The sequence below is a fragment of the Alligator mississippiensis genome, chromosome 8 (assembly GCF_030867095.1).
Source record: "Alligator mississippiensis isolate rAllMis1 chromosome 8, rAllMis1, whole genome shotgun sequence".
NCBI lineage: Eukaryota > Metazoa > Chordata > Crocodylia > Alligatoridae > Alligator > Alligator mississippiensis.
Window position 1 is genome coordinate 14,212,261 of NC_081831.1, and position 12,325 is coordinate 14,224,585.

Below are 12,325 nucleotides of genomic sequence, written 5' to 3' on the forward strand. Positions count from 1 at the left end.
TGCATTTTGGAAATACTAATAATAGTTAAAAGTAACAGTTGCAGTAGCTGATATTTTACCTATGCATAGTCAGCTACAATCCTGTTGAAATAATCATATGTCTATGTTAACAGAAAATGGTGGGACAAATGTATGTCATGTATAGCTGTTGGCAATGTGTGAGGCAGGATAGATTTGCACCTTACAGAATCAATAGATAGATCAATCAATTGATCCATCTACCTGTCTGTAGACACACATACACACTTTGGTTAGTCTATAAGGTGCAAATCTACCCTGCCTTCTACTGGACGTCAGACCAACACAGCTAACTAAATCTCTGAAAAATTGTGAGAAAAGAGATTTAAAAAAAGGGAAATTGAGAATATTTGCAGGAGGAATTGAAACAAGCAGACTAAAGGATCCTTTGTCAGGCTTCCAAGTAGGTGGTAAAATAGCTTACTTCACTTACTGTACTCTGTAGTCTAAAGATTAGGCTACTTAAATCTATAATTATGTTTTCTAATTAAGGGTTAAGTTCACCTAGTCCTCTGAACTCTATCTCTTCAGGTTCCCAGGCTTCATGAGAGGGGGAAAGAAAGGGGATCATAACATCAAGGACTATAAGTTTTGGTTAATTTACTATTGAAGACAATTATTTTTTTCCAAAAAAACCCCAAACTATAACTCACCTTGGTTTTGAAAACCCTGTCTACAAACAGGAGATTCATTATCTGAGACCTATCAGTTCACCTCATATTCTCAGCATGGCAATTCTGTCTCTGTTTGTTAATAATTCTTGGTTCTACAGACTATACCAATTAACTGTGATTGTTTTATTAAGACATATGTAAGAAGCAGCATAGGGAAGCAATGGAACAGAGAGGTTATGGAACGTCTTTCATTGGAAGTTATTACAAATAGATAACATTAACATCTGTCAGGGTTGGTATAAGCATACTATGTATACTTGTGCTGCCTCAGAGGAGAGAGGACTAGATGGCTTCCTGAAGTCTGTTCCATCCCTGCATTCATATTTCCATGCTATTACATATATAATATATATATTACATATATACACACACATACAGGTTTCCCTTGATTTATGCTGTACATGCATTCCTGGAGAACGGCGCATAAATCAAATTCACATAAAGTGAACCCACTTTACAATGTAACAAATAGGGACAGGTTCCCATGGTGGGGAGGGAGGGAGAGAGGGAGTGAGGCTGGGACTAGGGAAGGGGTGTGGGGAGGGGTGCCCCTCCCGGGTTGCACAAGGCAGGAAAGCAGAGGGAACAGAGTGGCACTCACCCCAACTGCAGTGGCCCCAAGTGTGGCCGGCACTCACTGGGCTGCACCGTGCTCTGCCTGTCCCCACTCACCTCTGCTCCTGGGCTGGGCTGTGCTGTGCCCTGGTGCAGGCAGCTGGTGTTGGCTGCTCCCAGGGCTGCTGCGGCTGGGGCTGGGGTAAGTGTTATGCCCTGTGCTGCCCGGGGCTCCACTTGTCCACACTCACCCCAGCCTGCGCTAGAGCAGCCCCAGGAGCAGTCGACACCAGCTGCCTGCACCATGGCACGGTGCAGCCCAGGAGCTGGGGTAAGCCCAGGCACGAGGGGACAGGCAGAGCATCGTGCAGCCCGGTGGCTGCAGGCAGCTGGCGCCAGCCACTCCTGGGACCGCTGCAGCTGGGGCTGAGGTGAGTGGGGCCATGGCCCTTCTCTTCCCCACACAAACTTACCTGCTTGGGCAGAGGGGCATCTATGCTGATCGCATAAGAGTGAATTTACCTCACATATAATGAATTATGGCTCTAAATATGCTCATTGCATAAGAGTGAATTCACGTATAAAGAACCCACATAAATCGAGGGAAACCTCTGTGTGTGTGTGTGTGTGTATGCACACACACACACACACACACACACATATATATATAGCAACTCACTTCTTTTAGGAAAGGATGCAATTTGACGAGTCAGCCTAAAAAGTATGTGGTGTTTATCCAGGAGTTAAATAAGTGTGGAAGCCTTTAATTATAGAAGTTACCAGGTAAAGTTGAAAAGAAGAAGAAATTAAGATGAAAAAAACTGGATATATTTTATTTATTCATCACTTTTCATTCAAGTAATCATATCTTGGAAACAGAGCCAGAGCCTCAACATTGCTAGAGAGAGAAAAACAAGAACACTTTGCTTTGCATTGCTGTCAGAGGCAAGTTAGTGATACAAAGCTTCATGAGCTGTATTATGATGCAGTCTCCTGCTGGATGAAATAAATCCCGGAAGATCGTCTAGTGTGTTTAAAGCCCATGGTTTCTTCAGCAGAGACCAGAGGTGCATTCAGTCAACTGCAGAAAGTCTGGCCTAAAAAAATCTCCCTTGTGATCAAAGTCTGGACCTGCAGCACTTATGTTCTGTCAGCCTCACAGGGGAACACAGTCCATATGATGCTTATGGAGGCAAGGCTGCAGTACATCAGCAGATTCAATAGCAGATGATTCAGGAGGCTGATGCCAGACCCCTTGGTAGCAAACACAGTGAGCATAGCTGTGAGAAAATGAACCTAACGATCTCTTGCCAGCTCACCCATCGGAAAAAGGCCATGTCTTCATGTGAAGGAGCAGCATACGCATGACCAGCCTGAACTGCAGGCAGTGGCGGGGGGCAGCAGGTGCCAGGGTGCCAGTCCATTTCTACTGGGCTTTGAAGGTGCTTTTGCAACAAAAAATAATAACGAGGAGGAGACAGGTCACACAGCTCTGGCAGTCATTAGTGTTCCCAACTCTGACTTGGATTGTGGGTGGGGACTTTCATGTGCTCCAAGGACACCTGGTATTTGGACCGGAGGAAATGTTTACTGTGCAGCTGGGTGGGATTCCTGTCTCTCTGGGGTGGCTTCTGGTTACCCAGCCCAATGGTCTGGATTCAAGGTCACTTGAGTGTGAAGGATATTTGCCCCAAATGACCCCAGGGTAGTACCAAAGAGTATGAACAAGTATGTGGGATTTGATTTTTCGTAGATGCTCAGGACAAGGGTGGATGGTGGCTCACAGGATCTCCCATCCAAGGTCCACAGAACAAAGAACTACATGCTACTTTGCATTCCTCACATTCACCTGAAAATCTCAAAATACTCTAACAACATCAATGAGACGCCCTGCTCCTACATGGTAGGTATAGGCATTATGTATAATGTACAGTATATTATACATGGAGAAACAGACCTGAAGATGTCAAGGGGACTTGCTTACACAGGACATGCCACGGACTCATGCCAGAGTGGGAAAAAGAGCCCAGGAATCTTGACATGCATCTCACTACATTTTAAATGGATCTCAAGATTGTATGGTATAGTTATCTTTGAGAGCAGGAGGCTATGCTCAAAGGTCCTTTCTTGCCCTACGTTCCCATGTGTTACTTCTTCTTTCTTCTGACCTCTGGGCCAACTACCCATCACATCTGGAGAAGAGATTCAGGTTTAAAGGGAAGGCCAGGACCTAAGAAGTCCTGGCAGGACATGAGTGGTTCATAATCTCATCAAACGACAGGGATGAACACAAGTCAAGTGTGATACAGCCTCTGCCCTCAGCTCATGCCGGTGTGAAATACTGAGGGGGACTTGTCAATCTTGCTGCTGCATCTCCTGGCTTTGACTGCTTGTGTCACTTCCTGAATATTCAGATGTGGAGAAGGGCAGCCCAAAGGTAGCTCCCTCAGGTGAAAATATATGGTAATAGATGAGCCTTGGATCGAGTCCTCCTCATCCGAAGTGTCCCATCTGGTTTGGATCTAGCAACTGTTAAGAACAGCACTTTGGCCAACCTGAAACACAGAAAGGCAGAGGGTGGTTCACTCCGGGACCCACAACTCAGGCCTCAAGTCACAGCCCCATGGAGGAGGAGACTGAGTGCTCATTGGCACTGCTCCTTCCTCTCTACGGTGGAGGAGTTGCCTAGGTCAAATCACCCCTTGCCCTTTGGCCTTAGAACCACCAAAGACAGGCATGTCCGGACACACAGTGAGCCAAACACTTCCTTCCCTCACAAGGGGGGACCAGAAGAAGACCAACCAACACCAGGCCTGCAGAAGCCACACTTTGATACTCATCCACCCTCATGGAAGCCTTTCTCTGACAGCATAGGACCAGGGGCAGGTGGGTTTGGAGAGTATCTTCCATACAACCTTTTCCCTGCCCACATGAAGGGCAGAGCCCAGGAGCCAAAGCCAGTGGCAGATATGTCCCATCCAAGGAGCTGGAGCCCAAGCAATGGTGCTGTAGGCCCTCCCAGGTGCACCTGTTTTGCACTGCCCCAAATGCCTCTCTCCACCCTCATCCAGGGACATGAACAAGACCTGGTGCAGTTTTTGGGCACGCACTTCCCTCTCCTATATGGTCGGGGGGGTGGGGGGAGGACAATGCATATGTTAGCTCAGCAGCTGCATATTGGCATGGAGGGAGAGACAGCCATGCGGTAATTACAGGGTTTGAGCGTGAAGCACCAGGCTCTCCGCCATCTCAGCACTGACTCACCCTGGCTACTGAAGCCAAATGATGGCATTCAGCTTCCTTCCCAAGTGCAGCAGGACAAGGAGGAAGCTTGCTGTACTCCACACTGAGCATCCCTGCGCCAGGACATGGAGGGAACTGGGAACATATTGCAGGCATAGAGCATATAGCTACTGCAGGCATCGAGATACCTCCCCATTCCCAAAGGGTCTGGGTACCCCACACTCTCCCATCACTTCCTCCTCACAACCCCCAGTAAGGTAGGTGAGTGCTGCTGTCCTCACTGGACAGGTGGGAACTGAGGCACAGAGTCAGACTAGGGGCCAGCTGTTATGGCCCCAAAATCTAAGATTTAGGCTCCTGGTCTCAGCCTGGAATCCCAAACCAACATCCATGAAGCATCTATGTTCCTCGTACAGTTCAAATGCCTCCACATGGGATCCAGACCAGCCAGCACGGCAGAGGTAATGAGCTGGCACTGGACTGACCTTGAGGGGTTGTTTGCAGGCAGTGACACGGTCCACCTTCCACCCAGCAATCATCAGCATGGGCTGCCTGAAGAGAAGGCTGTAAAATGGTCACCTGGCATTTTATAACGCAAAGCACTCCGCTGGCTTCACCTCTCCCTGGGCCCCCTTCTCAGACCAGCTGCAATGGCTTTCCTGGGTGAACTGGATCCTCCTGCTGCCAAGCCACAGAAATGAAGGACTCCAGCCCTGCTTCATGCTGCATCAGCTCAGCACAGCTGCAATTAGAACTTGTTGGAATAGTGAGCCTCGACAGTGGATTGGGCCATTTCCCTTTGCTCGCTGAATAAAAGATCTGACAATCCATTTAACCCCATCTGACCAGTGGCTGTGATGATAAATAGCTGGTAAAGAAGTGATGCATATGTGTTTCCATCAGCCAGTGAATAATTTGTGCACAATGTACCTGATATTAGATGGGTGCTGGTGTGGACATCTAAATGGTATGGCAACCTGACAGCATCACAGCTTGCTGTTCACCTGAAAACTTGTGGGGTTTTTCTGGGTGTATCATTTATGTACTTAGCTGAGTAACATCACCATCCTGTGCTCCAGTTTCCCTACATATAAAATGGAGGAGGAGAGGGAGTGACATTAGCTGCCTTCCTCATAAAGTGCTTGGAGATCTGCAGAGGAGAAATGCAAAGAGCTGAAGCACCACTATAATGTGTGCAGGAACTAGAGCAGAGTCCTGGGGTGGGGTTAATTTGGGCTCATGTGATTGTTACCGTGCGCTAGGTATGCTACGCAAACACTGTGATGGTGGCGCCATGTGAGAACATGGCTTGCTCTTGTTTACAGCCTTATCTGCATCAGTGGTTGGGGCCAGTTAATCCCCGCCGTACCAGCTCATCCTCCTTGAATAGCAAGAGCACAGACCATTATTATTTGTCAGTCAGTGGCTCCCACAGGCCCCACCTGAGATCAAGACCCCATCCTGCTAGGAGTTGGGCAAACACAGAGCAAGACCCATCCCCTTCCCTTAAGAGCTTATGGTCTAAAGAGACAAGACAGGCAGGGGGAGGAGAGAAGAGAATCAACTTCCCTGAGAGCACGCAGCAGGTTAGCAGCACCACCAAGAATAGAAGCCAGGTCTCCATCATATCTCACTGTCAGAGCCTACTGGAGACAGGGCATGTGTGGCTTTTACCCCAAAGACCTAAGCAAGGCTGACACTGCACCCCAGCCCATGGTGGGCTGCAGTGTCTGGTCCCATGGTGAGCCATGTCACTGGGACTTCAAAGGAGCTCCTCAAGCTACAGGGCAGGTGTCCCTGCTATGTGGGATTTCCTTTTATTCCTTTTGCCTGTCTTCCTCCCCATCTCTTTGGCTCCCACCCATCCCACTGGAGACACCAGCCCTGGTATGGCCTCCTACCCTGTTAGCATCTGCTGGGCTAACTGGTGTCACAGTAGACTCTGTCTGCCTTTGACTTACCAGAAACCTTCTTCCTTTGGAAAACAGCCTGGGTCCAGCTGCTCCTTGCTGGGCATTTTGCTCCTCCTATCTGCTCCACGTGGGAGCTTTTATTGTGGGTTTCCAGGAGTCACTTTTGTCTGGCTGGTCGCAGGCTAAGGTGGTATCTCTTGGCTACATATGGCTCTGTGCAAGGTGCTACTGCACCTCCTCCTCCCCCATCATTTCTTCTTTCTTCCATGCACAGCCCAGTCTCCTGCAAAGCAGCAAGGCCAGGCCACCAGACCACATTTTGGCAGGGTGACATGGGAACCTCAGTTCTGCCCACCTTCCCTGCCTCCCATCCCCTCCTCCTCCTCCTCCTCTGTAAGCAATGACCTTGAAGTCAGTCCAAAGCAGGTGTTTTCTTCAGAGATGTGCTTATCACTGCTTACCCAGCTCCTCACAAACAGTGTTGTGAGTGGTGTAATTAAGTGCCTTTTCAATGAAGGCTGAAGGCTTTGCTTTGGAAAAGGGCAGTTTGGCATGGGTTGGAGATGAGGGAGTCGTTTGAATTACTTCTTCAGGGAAGATCCATAGGCTGATATTTGGCAACACTTCCTTCCCATTCACTTGAATGGGAAAGAGGTACCCAAAGCCCAAAAGCAGCTGTAAGAAACCTCAGCTTTCAGGGTAAGGTGGGGTGATTTGACTACTTTGGTATTATAAAGTTGCAGCACAGCAAGCAGATAGTTGGGTGAGCAGAAGGCCTTCCTTATGTGACACAGCTATCGTGCACCTTGCCTGTGACAGGACGTGTTCATGGGAGCAAAGCTGGGATCCGAATACTGTTGTGGCCTTGTCAGTCCAGCATGTCAACAAGTTTGGTTAAAGTCTATATGAACCAATCAGAGTAAACTTTTTTTAAAAAGTGCTACTCTTGCATACAGCCATGTGCTCCTTTGTTGCTCAGTTCATGGCAGTGATACTCAGCCATGGTGCTGCAGCACCCTGGGGTGCCATGAGATCCTTCTAAGGGTGCCCTGAAGTGCTGCACAATTTTAGTACTCCTGGGTAGGTAAGCACCTGTGCACAATTCACAAGATAAACCCAGAGATTTCAAATACGAATCCAAAAAACATGCTGATCTGCTGTGGTCTTTCTGAGTTCTTTGTAACAGAGAAATTGCTCTAGTATTTTCTGTAGTCAAAAAACAAGTGAAAGCGAAGAGCTGGCATTTTCCAAGGGGTGCCTTGAGTCTAACGAGGTTGAAACCCCCTGATCTATGGTGTAGTGCAGGGCTGTCCAATTCCAAGTGGCCGGGGCCGTACGCCCTGTTGGCCCTGCACTAGTAAAGGCTGCATCAGTCTGAGCTAAGTGCCTCCCCAACACTGCACACAGCAGAAGCACCGCAGCCTAACCATCAGCTCTCCAGCCACAGGCTTAAGTTGGGCTGCACTGCACCTTCCTGTGCGTCTGGGGCAGGGCTAGGAGACAGGAGTTGGATGAGGGAGTTGGAGCCTGGAGACCCTGGCTGCCACTGCAGCCAGAGTGACAGGGGGAATGGCAGCTGGGAGAAAGACTGGGGGCCACAAATTAACCCTTTGTTAGCAGCGTGCCAACCACAGGCCACCAGTTGGATAGCCCTGGCGCAATGGGTTGACAGTAGTGTAGCATGCATTGCCCTTCACTGTGCTCCTGCCAATACCGTTTGACGATTCCTCTCTGCTCTCCCATCTGTCTCCATCAGTTGTTTCTTGCCTTGTCTTTTACTTGCAAGCTCTTTGGGGCAGAGACTGTCTTTTTGTCCTATGTTGCTTCAGCACCAATACAGTGGAGTCCTGATCCAGAAGGATAGTGCCTGTGAGCTATGGGGATGGTTATGATTTAGTGATGACAGTATATGTTACTGTAGCAGCTTGTAGAGCACTCTGCTGCGTTGTACCAAAGCGTGTTGCAGATTAGGGTATTTGTTTATACCAGGGGTGTCATATTTGTGGCCTGTGAGCTGGATCAGGCCTCTGGCGCTGTGGTGTGGCACCCCTGGGGCTAGTAGAAGGGCTGGAGGTAGGACCCACTGTGAAATCCAAGGCACAGAGCCCTGCTGGTGATGTCCCCTGTGTTGGTGGCAGGGGGGAGGAGAGCTGTATTAACCCTCTCTCCTGCCACCACCATGTCCAGATCCATCCTGCAAGGGGCTCTGCAGTCCAGATCCAGCCCAGGAACCAAGTGAGTTTGACACCGCTGGTCTAGATGATATGGCACGGCAGTTCAGTTTCATGGCACACAGTATGGTACAACATTGCACGGCTAACCACCTCTGCGCTATGCCAGGATAAATCATCTCAGTGTCTAAAAAGCTGCTGCCACCTAGTGTCCCCAGGTATTACTGTACTCGCAGCAATCCGGATACAGACAGGTCTGATGGCATTTCCCACTGGAGCTCCAAAGCACCTTTCTGAAACTGGGCCGTAGTGGACTGTGCCGCGTTGTGTTGCAGGACATTGCATTGCTAAACAGGCGAGACAATGCCACATTGTGCTGCAACATATCAAAACTGGTTAAACTACACATGCGGGTCAAGGGGCCTGATTCCCCCACTGCCCAGCAGGAGGCATTTGCTGATCCAGGTCAGTGCGTATTGGAAGAGGCAGGTGTGCACAAGGATCCCAAGGCTGGAACAGCAGGGGAAGCTGCTCTCACTTTGGTGAGTACTAAATATGCTGTCCTCTCCTCTCTGCCCCGTGCAGCCCTCAACATTAACTCCTGAATGAGTAAGATAGATGGGAATGAGCCTTGTGGGGGAAGGGGAAGGGTTGTGATGGTGCTTTGGCCTCCTCCTTTTGAGCGGCAGGAGCTTTTCTCCCTATTGAATACTAAAGGAGTTGAGCCCACGAACAGAGCCTCTGTGCTGGAGAGAAGCCCAGGCTCCAGCCACTGGGGCCATTCCTGTTGCCTTTGATTTGGCCTTGGCCTTGTTGCTAATGGTTTTCTGCCCCTCAGTGTTGATGTGGAGCCTCCTTCCCTCTCAACTAATCCCATCTCCCAGCAGAGAGAAGAAAGAGGGGCAGATAAAGAGGAGGGGGATGGGAACTGAGAAACTTCATCCAACTTCTGGGGGATAAAAAAAGGCCTATTCAGCTGGGAAGAATACCAGCATGGAGGTGGTCACCTAGCAACCTGGAGTAATTTGGCACGGCCCAGATTTCCCGGGGAAGGACCAATGATTTCTTGCTATCCCAGGGAGAACTCAAGGCCCAGGAGCCTTCCCAGGAGAGCAGGGGGGGCTGCCAGGCCTGGGAAAGCCAGACAAGCCCTGTGAGAGAAAGGGCTGCAGAAGGGAATAAAAGATCCTGCAGCGAAAGCCTGAGTGAGTGCACAGGGGAGGGGCACTGGCATCTGGCTGGACCCAGGCTCCCCACAGCACTGGTTAACCCTTACTTACTGTGTAGGGAATAACCTGGCTCCAGCACTTGTGTCCTCCCCTTGGTGGATGGATAAGGCAGAGAGACGTGCAATTGTGAGGCCTGGGTGGGTACCTCTCCGGCTGGCATCCGTACAATTATCCCAGGAACTGGGCTCGGGGTTAAGCCAGTGCAGATGAACCCAGTAAGTCTCTCCTTTTCCCAAGCAGGAGACAGAAGGCAGAGGAGCAGCTGACAGATGGGACCAGCCGTAGTGTTATCCTGAGTCTAAGCACCCTAAAGTCAATGGGGGCCTCACCGCTGACTCGAGTAGTTCTAGATCCTCCTCCACTAAGGGGGAAGCTGTGCCGGTGCCAGCCAGGGCTTAAACGTACCCCAGCTAGAACGTGCTGTGTTTCATTGATGGCTCTGAGGAACGCTCACAACACAGCCCAGAAGCTCTTATGTTTGAAATGATATGTGCCACCCTTAATCTAGCAGGGAGTCTAGCTGTAATGGAGGGCACGTCTGCACCACGACAGCTGGAGACCGAGATGCATTCACAGCTTGTGCATGTGAGCAGGAGGGGTTGGCAGGGCACACCGGGGGCATCCCTGCCAGGACACAATACCACTGCCATGCAGATGAAACCACAGATGCTGGACCACGGGATGTCCAGCCAAGTTTCATTCCTGCCAGTTCCCGAATTCTTTTTTTTCTCTGCAGCAGGTAAGTTTACCGACTGCCACTTGAGAAGCCATTCACCCATTACAAAGTACAAGCATAACACTGTCACAACCCAAGGGTATGATTTTTGTTTTGTGTGTGCTTTGACACCACTGAATTATTTTCCTGCCAATTTGAAGCTTTCTTTGCAGGGTGCATTTCTTCTTTGCAGAAAGGAGATGCACGTTGCAAGGAGTTCCTGCCATTTGTATTAAAATTCGAGCTCCATTATTGGCTTGTGTTAAAATATTCCCACGTGGCGGCTAGCGATTGGCTTGCTAGCCGTATAAGAGGCTTGAGTGGTTTCCGCCCAAGTTGGAGGGCTCCATGAACATCAGGAGGAGGAGATTTCACGTCTTGTGAAGATCTCTAAGCGCTGCGGAGCCTATTGGACCCAGCGTATTTCAAGAAGGCTACAGAGGTCTGATCAGCCTCTCGCCTCTCCCCATCGCCGAGCTCAATCCTTGATGTATCCCTCTTCCCTGCGCGCAAAAAACGGATCCACGGAGCCTCGACAACTCCGTGTGAGCGAGAGTTTTTGTCCGAGTCCTCAAACTGGGGATTTAAGCGGAGCTTTACCTGGGAAACTGTCCAGCCTACACCGCAACCATCTTCGGTGTAAGTAAACAATCTTGAACCAACCATTAAGCGTCTGTGCCTAATTCTAGCGTGCCGCCTGCTTTCTCCAACCCGGCGTGTCCGGGCTGCTGGCCACAGCCCGCAGCGCGAAAAAAGGGCCCCGGATCACTCCCGGCCCGCACAAAAACCAAATCACAGAGCTGGGCCTGACTGACTGGACAGATACAATTTGCATTTGCAATACTGATCTGAAATTCCTTCCTGTAGAATTCAGGTGTTTTCCTCAGTGATGTTCCCAGGGCCAAACAGAAATGGTCAGCAAAGGAAAGCTGTGGCACCTGCAGACAGAGATTGCACTGGTGACACCTGCAAGGTGAATTCACACTCAGGCCCCAGCAAAGCCCAGTGAGGACAACAGAAAGGCTCCAGCTGCCCCAGTGGGTTCTGGATCAGGCCGTCAATTTGTACAGTTTGTTGCCATGATATAGAAATGTTTCTCTCCTTTAAACTTCTTGCAGGGGGGCTGGACCCGATGATCTCACGAGGCCCCTTCCAGCCCCAAACTGCTGTGAATCTGGTCGTTTTCACAAGAACCCTCCCTGGAGCAAAAATCTGCACGGTCAAGCAGGGATGCCTACTTTGTTTGCAAACCCCATTCAAAGACTCGACAGCCTGCAGCACTGCCATCTGCATATGGGGCTCTGCTTCCTCATCAATGAGTAGTGATGTGAGGTCCCAGAGTTCATCAGAGGAGCTGCCTGCCCTGAACCATCTGTGTTGTGCTGTGGGAAATGACTGACCCTGTGAGGCCCCAAGGGTTTTCTACAAGGTGTTGAAGGGGCCCAATATGGGCTCAAGGATCATTTTGATGCTGTCTTAGCTGAGAACACAATCACATACACGTGTATCCATTCCTCTTGTCAGCTGGTGGGTAATAGAGTGAACCCTGAGCCATGGAAGCTGGATGGGCCAAGAGACAGCATATGGAGGGGTGAGCAATGGCCACTGGCTGCTTAAGCACCATGGTGGGCATGATAAAAGAATATATTATCATAATAACACAGGGCTTGTCTATACAGCCTCACTCCCTGCACCCTACCCTGGGTCAAAATAAGCCCCACTCATTCCCACATAGAGACTGGGGAGACAGAGACAGCAAATCTGGTAGAGTGCATGGCTTGAGGCAGCCTAGGACCAGGCTCAGGGG

At 49.9% G+C, this 12,325-nt stretch overlaps 1 long non-coding RNA gene across 1 annotated transcript; it reads right to left on the reverse strand.

Moving 5' to 3' along the window:
- Window positions 1-2,057: 2,057 nt before the first annotated feature.
- LOC109284772 (uncharacterized) lies at window positions 2,058-6,747 on the reverse strand. The gene is made up of 2 exons (XR_002092349.2): window positions 4,512-6,747; window positions 2,058-3,802 (listed from the first exon to the last, which is right to left on the reverse strand). It is a non-coding gene; the product is annotated as an uncharacterized LOC109284772 (long non-coding RNA).
- Between the last annotated feature and the right edge of the window lie 5,578 nt (window positions 6,748-12,325).